This window comes from Lepisma saccharinum, chromosome 30, assembly GCF_977018435.1.
Source record: "Lepisma saccharinum chromosome 30, izLepSacc3.1, whole genome shotgun sequence".
Classification (NCBI taxonomy): Eukaryota; Metazoa; Arthropoda; class Insecta; order Zygentoma; family Lepismatidae; genus Lepisma; species Lepisma saccharinum.
The window spans coordinates 43964809-43979538 of NC_139258.1; the positions used below are offsets into that span (position 1 = coordinate 43964809).

The 14730-nt window shown below is 35.9% G+C and overlaps 1 protein-coding gene across 2 annotated transcripts in view; it reads right to left on the minus strand.

Moving 5' to 3' along the window:
* The window catches only part of LOC145981815 (uncharacterized), a 239341-nt gene that overhangs the window by 197052 nt on the left and 27559 nt on the right, over positions 1-14730 (minus strand). The window contains exon 1 of one of the 2 annotated variants that reach the window (XM_083115247.1): positions 13358-13487. The exons of the other annotated variant lie outside the window; for it this stretch is intronic. The gene's annotated coding sequence lies outside the window, so the exon portion shown is untranslated. Of the gene's footprint in view, positions 1-13357; positions 13488-14730 lie in introns of those variants that run through there. 2 annotated transcript variants of the gene reach the window in all.

Genomic DNA, 14730 nt, shown 5'->3' on the forward strand with positions numbered 1-14730 from the left:
CAGAAGTAAATCTAAATCGAACCATGTAAAAATTGCATTCGTAGCATGATGAAATCGCAATAAAACAAAAGGAACATGGGCCGGACAGTTTTTCTGATTACATACATTTTGTTCAGAACTGCTGTTCTATTCTGTTCCTGCCTCCCTGATGGCACAATGGTAGCATCGTTGCCTTGTAATCACGGGGTTCCAGTTTTGATACCCGATGGAGGCACTTAGTGATTTGGATGCTACTTTATGTAGGCCCAGTCTGGATTAGCCTTACTGTGCATAAAGTGGACTTACAATGCCAACTCAATCTATCATGTTCCTTTATTGTTGAATAAGCAGGTTTGGATTGGTGCCTGTATCTTTATATTTTTTTGCTGTGTGCTTCTCATTATGCTATGTGTAACATGTAGAATATCCCAAAGGCTTCGTGCAAGTGGACATTTCACAACAGCAATTATAATTTTACGTTGTTGGGTTATTAAGTTTGGGACTGATAATTATTTTTGTTCTTTCTCTATTTGAATGTGCATACAAACTGTTTTTTCTAATGAAAAGCAGTGAAAATATTCTGAAATGTCAGGTGTTTATTTACACAGGACATACTTTGGGATCCAATACCTATTATTTGTGTTTTCCACATGCTGGAAACAATTTATTATATGTAAAACACCAAAATTTGTCTAATAAAGAAATATCACCAATATTTTTGAGGGTTAGGATGGCTTTCAAGCTTAATTCCACTAGTTTCCAGTGTTCAGAATATTCCTTATCTTCCATGCAAGTTATGAAAAACCATTGCACAACCGAAATAGTTTCTGCTAGAACTGCCATGTATTGAGTATATTTTATCTATCATAGACAGTTGTAAAATGCTAATTTTAAACTTGATAGTTTATAATACCACGTAAGAGAGGAACAAGCGAGTATTTAGATCCAGAAATAATTTCAATTGTATTGTCATGATGGAATCTTCTAGATTTTACGTTTTGGTTCAAGTTCTAATTATGTTCGCTTACAGGAGTACGATATTGTTTTCTAAGCATTATGCCCAAGTATAGGATTGGGAGAAACATTTGTTAGGAGTGCCATATGCACATGCAGTATTGTTTGAGAAAATCTGTTCGGGGGTGTGAGTGAAAATAATATCAAGCCAATGCATTTAATAATTCTTTGATGTTTTCATCCTGGTAGTGTTGGTTTCTAATTTAGCATATTTTAAAATAAGTACCTCTAAATAGATTTGTATGTATGTTCACTTTTAGCTCAAGTAGGCTAATTAGAACTGGACTTACAGATTAGTGTTATCCATCCATTATGCAGTATGCCTCCAACAGGGCTAAAAAATGGAGACTTCCTTACAAGGTGGAGTGACTACTGTTTCATCAGGAGGCATAATAAGGCATGTGATTGAGAGTGTAATATCAGATGATTTTCAGACAAATAAGTTTCTTTATAGAATAACTTCTTTAAATATGCGTTTGTGGGTCAGTGAAATGTGCTTACTTCTCTTGCAGCTCTGCAAATATATACCGCAAATGCTTCTCAGAACTAAACAGGCATGGGAAGATGAGAAGAGTTAAAACTGGCATGCATTTGGGTAACAAAGATGTATCAGATCATGACTGGCTTCAAGACGAGCCCAGCACAAGCTGCAATGCTACTGATATTGCTGAGAATGTGGTGAACTCTTCAGGTAGCAATATGGATTCCAGTGATGAGAAATCAATTTCTAGTGAAATCCCTCCCACAGTTTTGCGGGAGCAACTTCCCCTGCAAGATGAATTTGAATATTCTGCTGATTCTGAGGAGGAAGCCATTGAAAATGAAGATGATATTTATTCTTCTTTGAGAGACTGGGCCCTGCAATTTCAAATATCGCATGTTGCTTTGTCAGCACTTCTGTGCATTTTGAGAGCACATAAGTGTTTTGTTTTGCCAGCTGATGCTCGGTCCCTATTGAAGACAAAATCTTCTGTATCTGTACAGGTTGTTGAACCTGGATGGTATTCCCATATTGGGTTAAAGGTGGGCATACAGAAATTATTAGATTTGATGTCAGAGTTTTTCTCAAATAGTCACATTGACCTTCTGATTGGTGTCGATGGTTTGCCATTATTTTCAAGTAGTTCTGGTGAATTGTGGCCCATCTTGGCCTCATTCTGGAATGTTCCTAATGTTGTTTTTCCTGTTGGCATTTATTTTGGATCTTCAAAACCATTAAATTGTGGAAACTTTTTGGAAGAATTTATCAATGAAGCCCAAGATTTGATCAACAATGGCATAGAATGGCAGGGTAAAGTGCTGAGCATATCCATTAAGGGGTTTTGTTGTGATGCACCAGCAAAGTCATTTATTTTAGGCGTTAAAGGTTACACTGGCTACTCTTCCTGCACCAAATGTGATGTTGAAGGATGCTTCATTAATAACAGGATGACATTTCCTAATGTTGGCGCTCCAAGGACACATGCTACATTTATTGATAAAGTGGATGAAGAATTTCATGTTAAAGATTGTCCTTTGGTTGCTGTACCAAAATTGAATTTTGTCACATCTTTCCCTCTGGATTATATGCATTTGGTGTGTTTGGGGGTTGTGCGAACTATTATGTGCCTGTGGATTTTTGGTAATGTGCCCTTAAAACTTCCATCTTATATTATAAGAACAATTTCAGATAATCTAGTCTCACTTGCCTGCCACATTCCATTAGAATTTTGTAGAAAACCTCGAAAGCTAGACCACATTAAACGCTGGAAAGCCACAGAATTCAGGCAGTTTCTTCTTTACACAGGGCCCATTGTTTTACATGATCCATTGAAGGATGATTATCATTCTGTTTATGTTAATTTCATGTGTTTGAATATTGCAATGTCCTTTAAGCTGCAGCAGTTGTTCGGCATGGAGGTGGATAATACAAAAGAATTGAAGCGAACTTTTTTGTACTGTTTTCGTTGGGTGAAAAAATAACTGCATTGGGTACAACAATTGCTATGAATACAAAACAAAAGTTAGGGTGGGGTTTGTAATATAAATATATATAAATACCCTTAAATAATAATAATAAACAACATGAAACCTAAAGGTGTTGTCTACCAGATTCCATATCATAATCTTAAAAATTTAAAAATTAATCCAATTTTAACTAAAAAACAACAAGAGAAGAAGAGACAATGTATAGCCAAAGGGAATGGAATGAAATTATTACTTAGCACATCACAATTAAAAAGGTTGCAAAATAGAAGAAAAAAATCACATAGTGGTGGGTTCATATTTAGCATCCCTGCCATCTTAGCTGCTCTAGGGGCTATCGGGAGCTTGGCTGGCGGGAGCGCTGCTATTGCCAAAACTGTAATAGATTCAAAAAAGAATAAAGCAGAACTAGCAGAACAGAAAAGACATAATCTAGCTATGGAGAGCCCCCTACGAGGGGGTAGTGGTGTAAAGTCTAGGGTACTCAGTGGTATGAAATCCAGAGCTCTCAGAAAATTAAAAAAAAAGAAGAAGCACTCACCAACCAAGATATTGAATCTTTAGTTAAAATATTTAAAATTAAGTATTTCAGAGGTGTTTTCATGAGTGACGCTCTCCCTAAAAATAGTTCTCCCCCCTCTTGGGGGGCTCGAGAATGTGGTGTGGTTAACTTGGATATGTCCAAAAATATTGGTACACACTGGATATGCTATTATAAACAGAATAACAATGCTTACATATTTGACTCCTTTGGTGGGGTGCCCCCTACAGAATTAATTAATTATTTAAAACATGTAAACATTTATTACAATGATGAGCGTATACAAAATTTCAATCAAATTACATGTGGTCATGTTTGTGTTACCATGCTCAGAATTTTGAATAAAATACATAACATCAAATTAGAAGATTTTCAAAAAGCTGTGTGGTACATTAAGCATGGGAATTTTTCATCTTTCTAGTGAGACATCGATCTTGAAACTACATCTCCATGATGATATCATATATCCAAAATCCATAGCTCTCAGAGCTTTCTACAGCATGTATCTTATTCCAAATGTAACAAATTATAATAATTCTATAGTTGTAGGCAATGAGAAAATTGTTATTCCCCCTGGACAGTATAATTTATCTACTTTACAATCAGAACTTGGCAACAGTGTACTCCTATCTCAGAATTCTGTAACACACAGAGTGGAGATTGTGTCTGCGCAAGAAACGGTAGACCTGTCTAGCATGGGTGAGATTTTAGGATTTCCCAACAACACCAAACTAGAACCAGGTATTAGACACATAGGTAAATTCATACCAAAATTCTTGGCTATAGAGACATTGAACATTCACTGCAACATTGCTAAAGGGATGATTATCAAAGCTGAAGAAAATTCAGTTGGTAGACACAAGGACACAGGTATCATAGCTACATTCAAACCAAATTCTGAATTCATGGAGCCAATTTTCTATTCCCCCATCCCACCAATCTATTTTCCAGTTTCACATGACAAAGTTAATTACATAGAGATAACAATTACAAATGAGAAGAATGAGATAGTTGATTTTGCTGGTGCCAATACCACTGCAGTAATTGAAATAAATATTTAATAAATAAATATATAAATAAATACCCAAAATGGAAAATATTGAGAGTTATGAATTACAGTCCTTCCCTCCAAACAGGGGGACCTTTGCAAACCTCAATGAACCCAACAAAGAGATCGAGTTTGAAATCACAGCAGGGGATGGGTTTATTCATCCACACAGATCAGATTTATATATAAAATTTGATATTGTTAAGAAGAGCACTGGTGTAGAATTTCCTCCTACTGCTAATGTGAAACTTATAAATAACTTTGTACCCTTCTTGTTCTCACAAGTTGAAGTTAAGAAGCATGGCACAGTCATAGACAGAATTGATTACCCTGGTATTACATCCACTACAATAGGAACTTTGAAACTATCCAAAGCAGAAAGTGCTTACTACAAAGCTGCTGGATTCGAAGCAGGTACAAAAATTCAAACAAAATCTCACACAGTGTTGTTCCCTATGAGATTGCTATTTGGATTCTTTAGTGATTACAAAGAGATCATGTGGAAAGGAGGTCTTAGCATCATATTTCGTAGAGCACCCAATGATAACAATGCCATCATGAGGTACAAAACTTTAAATGCAGATGGTACAGCAAATGATGCTAGCTTGCCAGAGGCTGCAAAATGTGTTATACAGTCCATGGAACTAAGAATGCCAATTGTTGAATATGAAGCAAATTATTCTCTCAAGTATAAATCCAACATCTTGAAGAATCCAAAATTCCTTTAGTTTTTTATACTTACCAGTGCATATCTAAAGCTGTAGAAGGCAAGTTTTTTGAATATGATATTACAACACAGTTTCAATCTTTAAGATATGACATGCCAGAGTTTGTAGCTGTACTGTTCCAAACAGCAAGAGATGACAATCAAGAAAAAGACAGCAGCCAGTTTGATGACTGTAAAATTAAAAACATATATTTAAAGAATGGTAGAAATGAAGTGTTCCCCCATGAAAATTACAATTTGAACATAGCAAATCGAGATTATTTAAAATTGTATGAAGGATACTCTGCTTTTAAGAGAGTTACTGAAGGAAATATGAATATGTATTATGATCCAGATGAATTCATAGCTCATAGGCCAATGTTTCTAATAAATGCTTCAAAAAGAAAATTAGTAGTTATAAATGATAGAACTAATATTAAAATAGTATGTGAATTTCATGATGCACTACCAGAGAACACTACATGCAGTGCAATTTTAATTGTAGAGAAGTCATACATATATGATGTGAAGAATGAAAGAATAATAGAACAATTTTAATTTCTATATGTTTAACAAGTTATGAACCATCCTCCTAGCTCAATTAGGGATGGAGATATAACAATTTTTAAGTTACATCTATCTATGATGAACATTTGTTGCAAGATTTGCTTGTATTATAGTGTCCACACTATACTATATGAACATTGCAATCTAATATTTGCAATTTATTATCATTGCCATTGAGTGCTATTTTGTTTTTTATAGTGGTATGGACACCATCCAATCTACTAGTAAGATGATGAGCTGACATTAATAAGGTTTCATTTTTCAATAGGCACTGTTTGAAATCTTCTATTGTGAGTTTAGCAGTACAGCTTAGACTCACACCCTTGGCCTTTTTTATTTCATTTTTGCCATCTATCTTTAGGCAGTACATTTTTGGCCTCAGGCCAGCAAATTCTGATATTATGGACCGTTCCACCTCATCTTTCATTTTTCCTGGGATCATCTGATTTTCAACACTGTACAGTGGATGATCTTTTGGATAGTTACTAAAATCAAAATGTTCTCTCATAGAAAACAGATCACTGTATAAATCATCTATTTTTATTACATATACAAAAGCATCAGTATCCATGTAGGCTATCTGAATATTATTTTTGGGCCTCATAACATCATAATGGAACTTATACATCTCCAATTTAGCTAATTCTAGAACTGCAACACCCACAGCTATTGGTGCATCACATATTACACTGACAGGGTTCCTCTCAATAAGAGTTAGATCATCAGTGATGCTGTTAAAGCTCTTGTATGTGGGGTCATTAATAAGCTTCTGGATTTTTTTAGGATCAGACACCAAAGAGCATCTCACCCTATTTCTTTTATCCTCTAAACATTTCCCATAAATAGAGTTGTTTATTAATTTATACAAATTTTTCTCAACCTTGGAATTTGTCTGTATGCGACGATTTGTATTTTCTTGAATATAAGGGGCTAACCATTTTTGTTGCTCAAATTTCAATCCCTTGTGGATTTTGGTGAGTTTCAAACCATGCTTGACATAATATTGTAACAGTCGATAATGAAGCACATAATTATATTTGTTTTCAAAAGATAACACCAATTTTGTTTCCCCTGTACCTGGAATCTTCTGAGAAACTGGAACCATAGCAAATCCATGGTGTTCATCATGAAGATCAGATGGATATTCTAAATCAACTTCTAATAGACAACCCACTGGATGATCTTCACCCCAATTTAGAAAATCCTGGTTTTCAAGTTCTGCATTAGTCATCCATTGATAGTTCCCAATTGGGAGTGATTGGGTCATGACATAACCATATAAATTGTTCATGTCAATGTATAGTATGTATGTAGAAGATTTGCCAGGATTGTAATCAGCTAGATATTTATTGTTGGCTTTTGCATACCTCAAAGGACACTGTACTATACCACCACGTTTACCAGACTCAATAAACATGAACTGCTCAATATTGTCAACAAGACCAATTTCAACTCCTGTATACTTAAACATAGCCTGCCAGGATAGACCAGGTGTTGTGTAATAATATACAGGATCTAGTTGATATATGTGGAAACACCTACTTCTAAAAGCCTCGAACACATCAGATAATAGGAGGGTATCCAGAATCAAATATTTGTCATGATAATCTCCCATTGTTCTACAATCTAGTGTATTCCAAATTTTCTGGGCATATTGATAATCTTCCTCACTACACTCCTCATCTTGAAGATGATTATAAAATTGTTCTCGTGGTGGTAACTGTGTCTCATTAAATTTATCAAAATTATCCATGTATTGATAAGGGTAGACACCCTTTCTTCTCAGCAATTTCATGTTATCATCACCAAAATATTTCTTCGTGTGAACAAATTCACTATCGGTTAATTGTTTCACCAGAGTTGCCAAGCTACTAGATAGAAATTGCTATGAATCAAGAAACCTGAGAGAAACAATTTTTCCATTTTTTAATCTAATAGTTTTCTCTATGGTGATATATTTGTCTTTACTGCGTGGTATAATATTAATATCCTCTGCATCATATCCCAATTCTGAGATAAACAAGTGTGCATCAAAATTTTGCAAATTGTGAATAAATACTGGAATAAATTTGTATCTCTGTATTTTCAAGTTACATGGATTGCAAATACTGGCAATGAAATCCCCACTATAATGATTGTGATGTTGAATTTTTGGGCAATGTGAATCAAACTTATTGTTACAGTATGCACACTGTGTTGCATTATTATGTTGGTCTTGTTGCTCTGGTGTAAGATCATTCATCGGTTTTGTGTTATGTAAAATTGGAGCAAGTGTTTCCACCCACTCTCGAAGAGTTTGGATAAATTTTGGGGCTGTATTTTCACCTCGATAAATATAAGGGGGTGGACTGTTTGTGTGATATGTGTTTACCAATTTCAGAGCAAAACCACAAGCGACATGTTTAGCAATATGTGTTGTGTATGATGAATTTGAATCTGGGAGGCATACTGCCATTGGTTTCTGTATTGTCTCAAAATCAGCATAGATCACAAATGGATGCTGCACTAGTGATTTAAAATTTTTGAATTTTATAGTTTTGAGTGGAAATTTATAAGTCACACAAGGGTAGAGGTAACATTTTTCAATATGTTCCTTTAATTGTTCTTCTCTTGTTTTCATACTTGTGCCATGGAATATTGATAGGCAACAATCACATATGGTAATTCTATTATGATATAATGTTATTTGGTTTCTCACTAATTTTGGGAGATCCTGTATCAAACAATAATGCTTTTGATTTCCCTCAGAAACATACAGCAATCTAATAATATGTGCATCATTAGCTGGTGGATGGTGTCTAAGTACATTAATGTGGAATTTTTCATCATAGCCATAAACAAACACAGCTAATGGTTGATTGTGGTGCTGTTCATATTGTTTTTCAAATTGCTGGATAGCTGAAATACCTACTGGATATTGGATACCAAACATTATTTGTTCAAACTCATCAAAATATTTCATATAGTGAGAGACACGATGTTTATTATTTGGTGCTGGATAAAAATGTGCTATAATACACCAGAGAAAACACATATCATCTTCATTTTGAATATTTAACACAGCATGTTTGTTTCTAATCTTTTTGGGCAGCTCAATATAACTAGACCCACCACCAAGGGGAGTATATCAAGCTAATTTAATTTCAAGTTTATGATCAGTATTACACAATCGCCATCCTGAACCTCTGCCTTCAAATTCTTGTTGTTTTAGTTTAAGTTTTTCACACATTTTATCATAAATATCATTCAAACAAGTGATATCATCACGGTGTAAAATTGACACACGGGTACAATGAGAATATTGTTCTTGTTCACCACGAGGATTTATATACAGTGAGGATAGAGTGAAGTATATTTTGAGGGAACATTTCAAAAGCATGCTTTGAATTGCATCTATAATTTTTTGCTTCAGTTTAGCCAGAAAATTTGGAATATCTGAGAGATCATCATCTATGTCTGTTGTAGTATATTCATTTCTATACAAGATTTCTTGTTTTTGGTTTGATCTAATTCTTTTGTTACTCATTTTTTTACCTATTGTTTATTTAGAAAAACAACAAATATCATGAAATAGAGTTTATACTGGGGTATATGTTTATTTTTATAGGTTTCTTTTTCAAATTGTATAATTTCAGGCAATAAATTATTAATATACAATATTTAAGAACAAAGCTTTATATTCACACACCTTTAGCACTTCAAAAACCTCCTAGACCAGCTATAGAACAACAAGAATCAGAGAAGAAAATTGAGTTGGGACTCTCGACTATAGTCTACAATGATAGAGCACTTGAGTACCAGGCAGACAAAAAAAACTGCATAGCTCTATGTCAATTAGTTCTTGAGATATTAATTATTTTGTATTTAGGAACCATTTTGGCCCATTTTTGCATTCTTGCAGAGGGGTAGCCTCTTGCAGAGGGGTAGGCATAGCCTTAAATTGCACTTCTTAAGTGCCTGATGACAAGTTACACTTGTATAACCAGTTATAACCAGTTTAGCCCAAGATGCACTGTTCCCTACTGGGGAAATAACATGTTCTAACATGCATGTTCCAAGATGCAAGATGGGCACATGACACATCCCGACACAGAGTCACCTGATTGCACTTGTTAAGTGCCCGATGGCAAGTTACACTTGTATAACCGGTTTGTTTTTAAATGCCTGTTTTCTATCTACTGAAGAGGTTGTTGAGAACGGGATGGTTCAACTTTGTACCTGCGTCTGTATATGTATGCTCCACTGTGTAGTAGTGTGTCTACAGCATTTTGTGAGTCTGTTAGGACCTGCACCATGTATGTGGGTCCGTTGTTATTGCGAATATGGATACATTTGCGGATTTGTACACCTTCGCATTCCAGTTCCTCAAAGATCTCTTCGTCTGTTAAGACAGGTTCTACACCCCTGATGACTACTGATAGTAGTGGGGATTTATGTGGTGGTGGTGGTTGTTTTTGAGTGGAAGCATTCAGTGTTTGGATGTTTGCTTTGGCTCCATAAATTTCAAAAGAAGCTTTGTTTCTAATTAGTTTTGCAAAGTCTGGATCTGGTGATTTCAATATGATGCCATTACGGGTGAACAGTATTTGTGAAATTTGTGCCCTTGGCACATATTTAGATGTTTGTTGGAATACATGTTTTGCTGTATTGTATTTGGTGTCGTAGTTGGTGAGCAGGAAGTTATATATGCTGGTACCCTGTTGTTTGGATTCTAGTTGGTTTGCATGAGCTGTATTTGCTGCATCTCGTTTAATTGGTGATCGAGATCGTTGACGTTGAGGTAATCCTTCATAGGAATTGCAACGTCGGTGTTTGGTGGAATAGCTGGACGTTTGCATTGGATCATTGGTACTTCGTGAATCGAGCATCGTCTCGGAGTTTGGACCGTCCGTCCGTTTAGTACCTCCGGTGAAGGTTTTCACCCCTTCTCGCTGTCGTAGCAGCGTTGCAGGAAGACCATGATGCATATCAGAAGACCACAACCGTGAGTTGTTATATGATCCAATGGAACAAACGAAAATCCTGTGGGAAAGGGCACAAACTCAATCCAATGAAGCAATTCCAAACTAATTGTAGAGCCCAAGACAACCAAGAAGAGGAAGGATGAAGGTAATAAGGGAAAACAGTTTCAAAAGAAATAGTGTAAGTCGTATGCCTGCTCCACTCAACGTGTTCAACCAAAAGAAGGTTCCTCGCAATCACCTAACCACCGTATAGGCACCGTTTGTCCGTTCCAGACTTACGGCTTCCACCTGGAGTAATTGGCCCACGATGCGTGACACAAGAGAGACCGACTTACGAATACCTATACCTTGATGTTCTTTGCATTACTTAGCTCCTTATTATATAGTCTGGGATAAAAATATTTATCATGGGAGTTTCAATTTTATTCACCACATTTTATTTTCTGATCTTCGTTGCAACTTCAATATTCACACATCTTTCGAAGGATAATAAAACACATTTTTTCACTAATTATAATCAAAGTTATACTTATTTATGTTACTAAAACTTTGGTTTATTTTACATTTGAGTTGCACTGCCATCTAGTGTATGCCGCATGAAATAAAAGCTTGGGTGCTTTATTCACACAAATTCATTCCACTGTATTTCCGTTTTATGTCATTTTGTCACTATTGTTTATGTTTAATAAGTATATCTATTGTTATATTAAATGGGCGTGTCTATTGTTTCATTTTTTTAAAAAATGCATCCTTAACACATGCATCAGGCTTACGTCGAGCTTGCCATGTTAAGCTTCCTTTGACAAGCTAAAAGGACGCTATCGCAAGCTTGCCCCAAGCTTATGCACTATCTGGGTAGTAGGGGCAAGGGGGCAGTTATCTCCCATTTTTTTCAATTTTTTGTACCACATTATGAGCTCTTAATGCCCCTCCCAGTTTTCTTTTCATCTTTCATACTCTTACTAAAAACGGTATTTGCAAGGTCCTGTAAATTTGTGTAAATTAAGCGCACATTTTAAGTGATATTTGGTTATATTTTGCCATTTTTAGCAAAACTTAATCCGCTTCTACAAAAATATATTTGATTGATTGATTGAGTTGGTATTTTAAGTCCACTTTATGCTCAGTAAGGCTAATCGGGACTTAGCTTACAGTTTAAAGTGGGATCCGAACCACTATGTGTCTCCCTGGGAATCAAACCCGGAACCCTTTGATTACAAGGCGATGATGCTACCTACCACCACTGCGCCATCGGAGAGGCTTACATAAATATATTTGATTTTTGGGTACTTTAGTATGATGCGGACTACATCATTTCAGACCGTCTGTTTTCTAGGAAAGCAAAAGAAACATTTATGGACATAATGGGAACACTGTATTTGAATATTTACAAGATCCTACATCATACCATTTTTAGGTTAGCTTAGAGTTAGTCCATATAATACTAAAGTGCCGATTTTTGTGACTGCATCTTTAAAGACGGTATAGATGATTGGAGTACTATTTTTTTATATACCATTCTGATTCTCGTTAAAAGAAAATAGGTTAACCCATGATGAAATTAATATGTTAAACAGAGGGCCTCGCCGGTGGCGCAGTGGTAGCGTTGTCGCCTTGTAATCCAGGGGTCCCGGGTTCGATACCCGGTGGAGGCACAAGTGGTTCGGATACCACCTTAAACTATAGGCCCAGTCCCGATTAGCCTTACTGTGCATAAAGTGTACTTAAACACTAACTCAACAGTATGCTAAAGATTTATTTGTCATGTAAAATTGGTCATTACTGAAACAAGAATGTATTTGTCATGTAGAATTGCTCATTAATGAAAGATGAATGCAAAAGTTCGCGCTCTTTTGTTTTGTGATGGCGACATGATCACAAGTATTTCAAACAAAAATCTTTCGTGTGGTTTATCAAGGCAATTAAACGAGAAAGAGTAGAATTTAGTGGCATCACTAAGGTAAGTAAATAATGATACAATTCATAAGTAATAATTAAAACTGGTTTAAAACAATTCAGTAAAAATGCACACCTATGTGAGATACGAAACAATACCCTATATATTTTCACAATACTCTTAGCAGTGTCTGGGAAAATGACAGAAATCATGATAATAAAAATTAAAATGCCTTCATTTAGCGGGCCAGGTTCTTTTATCCCTTTAGTAAGAATTTACAATATAGAGAAAGTCTCCAATTTCGTTAATTTTCGGTATACTAACTAATTTTGACCTCCTAATCACGAATCTGTTGTAAAAAACCGGGGGTCATGTCTGGAAATTGTACATTTTGATGAAAAATTGTTCGTTAGCGCAAAAAAAACCATCCACGGGTAGCCCCACAAACCATTGACGTTAGCCCCAAAAACCATCCACGGGTAGCCCCACGAACCATTCACACGAGGTTAGGTTAGGTTCCATTAGCACTCATTTCACCCCTAAATTCATCGAAAAAATAGGGATCGTACTAGAATTGAACATCATGTCATTTTCTTGTAAAACAACGGGTAACGGTAGGGTAAGCCGGAGACGGATTTCTTAAAATTTACAGGAGAAAAGACGAGAAAGTACTTACGGAATTGTGTTCTTGAGGACTTTCCGAAGCCGGAGGTATTGTTTTTTAGAATCGTGCTACGTTTCTTGCCCGTAAATAAGGTATTTTTCGTCAATCATGCATCTCCGTTGTGTGATAGCTCGTGCCGCCATTACCGTCGACTACGTGAATCAAATGTTCCGTGCGTTTGGTTATGTAACCCCCTCACAGTGTAGCAACCACGCGGTAGTTTTACAAGATGACGTGTGAGCGGGTTTTTTGTTCCAATTTAAGGTAACACTCTAGTTTACGTCCTTTTCCTAAGGAATACGTGTCATATATCGATGGAAAGCTTATTTTATAAGGAATTGAACAACGTAAATCCCAAAGGTAGGAAAAATTTCCTGAAAGAGTAAATCGAGAAAAACCGATGTTGTCCGGATAGCGAAATTTCTTTTTCCACATATCCCAGGACCCGCACCGGAAGTGATAATGAAATCCAGATTCCGGGGCCTCACAAAATCAGAGTAGCCAACCCAGAAAAATAAATAGATTTAGAAAGAAGCTACGGACGTATGCGAATATGTCGTTTTCTTTAAACAAAAATGAGAGTTGTTAGTTAGCAACATTGCGACTGAAAGGCACAAGCACAGATTAGGGCGGATTAGGGACGCAAGGAAACGCAAATACAAACTTCGTGGCAAAGATGTCGCATTTGCTTCTGGAAATTTTTCTCTGCGACATTTGTGCAAAAACCTACAAATAAATATAAAGAGCCATTGAATGCACATGCCAAATGAGCTCATAAATGTACAACAAATTAAGGTAATATTAAGTGTCAGTGGATTGCTGCAGCTTGAAATGACACCAGTATAAAGTGCTTGGAAATTTGGAGAAAGTTATTCACGTAAGAAACATTTGGTGAATTCGATTCTTTCGAAGGGAAGTTATTTCATGAAACTCACGATCTTGTTGCCGAAAGTCTGAGCTTCGAACCCTAGCCAAGGCAAGGACAGTTCTATTTCATCTCTCGTTGCAATATCCTCTACAGCAAGAAAAAAATACGTATATAAGAAAGAAGAACATCAGTCAAAATTTAAATGTCCAGTTGAGTTTTGTGTAAAGTCCACATTTAGTATCTTTCTTTTTATTATAGATGCGGTGTGCCCATTCTGCGGGTGAGGTTAATCGCGACAATAAAGTAGATAAGGTAATGAGTGAAAAATGTTGGTAACATTATAGTATAAGGGAAACGAATTTCTTCAAATTTACAGGAGAAAGTACTTGCGGAAATCGGTAACATTATAGTATAAGGGAAACGAATTTCTTCAAATTTACAGGAGAAAGTACTTAAATGTGTGTGTTGTTAGGGTAAGACTGCAGAATATGGGCTGCTTAGGAGGAATGCGGTTCAT